Genomic DNA, 1,424 nt, shown 5'->3' on the forward strand with positions numbered 1-1,424 from the left:
AGAGAGAGAGAGAGAGAGAGAGAGAGAGAGAGAGAGAGAGAGAGAGAGAGAGAGAGAAAGAGACTATTCTTTACTAAAAGGGGAAAGGCCACACTGAGATACAATGAAGAACCAGGACAAACATATCAGCTGTGGCGACAACAGCTGTGGGCAGAGTTTATCCATCGGAATTAAACAGCTTGCCCTGTGGCACACAGCTGTAGCTGGGGTTACTCCTGCTGCCTGTGCCTTGACTCTTGCTGGTCTGTCTCTGGCACCTCTTCCCACACTTCCACCAGCCTCAGGCCGTTGTAACCTCCTGGAGCACAGACTAAGCCAAGAGCCACTTCTAATGTCTCAGGTCCAACTCTCATTTGAACTCTGTTTCCACCTTGGCAAGCTTTGTAAAGGACCAGGTAGGACCAAAGTTAGAGTGGTGGTGATTTGGGAGCCTGCACTGAAGCTGTAAACCTTGGAAGTACAACCAGATACTTAGCACCAATGGATGCACTCTTGTGAAGGGTGAGGTCACACTTGGGGAGACAGTCTGGGACCCTGCTGGGACCCAGATAGTATCAAGGTCAGCTCACTCTGTGCTTAACTGAGCCAGATCTATTGTAAATTCTTCTTGTCCACAGTCCTACTGCTCAAGGTTGTGGTTTTATTACTGTTTGTTTAAAACACTAAGCCAAACCAGTCTATCCACGTTTGCCCTTTGAAGCTCACACTGAGGAGCATTCATGGAATTCCTTGTCATAGTCCAGCATGAAGGTCAGTAACATACACGCATAATCCATGAGCTGAGTTAGCCTCACAGAGGTCGATGATGCTCTTCTCTCTGTTCCAGTTGCTTTCGGTTATTTAGATAGGACCTCACTATGTGCTCAGGCTGGCCTGTACCTCCCCATCCTCCTGTCTCAGCCTCCTGAGTTCTGGGAGTATAGTAGGCCTGTGCTACCATGTCATTTGCATAATGTTCTTTAAAGAAAATAGAGCAATCTAAATTGATGATCATTTTGGTTCCTTTATATTTCATGTGTAACCTATATTTTTATGTCTCCCCTAAAGAGTCAACATACAATATTTCAACTCAGTTTCCCTTAGGCAACAAACAGTTGAAGCAGAGTGGATTTGGTCTACTTTCATCAAACCATTTTCTTCCTAGCTCCTCAGACCTTAACATCCTACTGACTGTCTGATCCAAGACCTATTTTGGTCTATTTGGACTACCATGACAAAATGTCATGGATCAGATGCTTTAGAAAACACATTTCTATGAGGAATAGTTCGGTGTATAGAAGGGCTGGGGTCAGTGCCAGTGCAGCTGGCCTTTGTCAAGGAGGACTCTGATCCATCCTACAGAGGGCAGGTTTGATGCTTCCCTCACATGGGAAGGCTGAATCTGGACCCTCCCTCCCTCCCTCCCTCCCTCCCTCCCTCCCTCC

The sequence above is a fragment of the Mus pahari genome, chromosome 3 (assembly GCF_900095145.1).
Source record: "Mus pahari chromosome 3, PAHARI_EIJ_v1.1, whole genome shotgun sequence".
In the NCBI taxonomy this organism is placed as follows: Eukaryota; Metazoa; Chordata; class Mammalia; order Rodentia; family Muridae; genus Mus; species Mus pahari.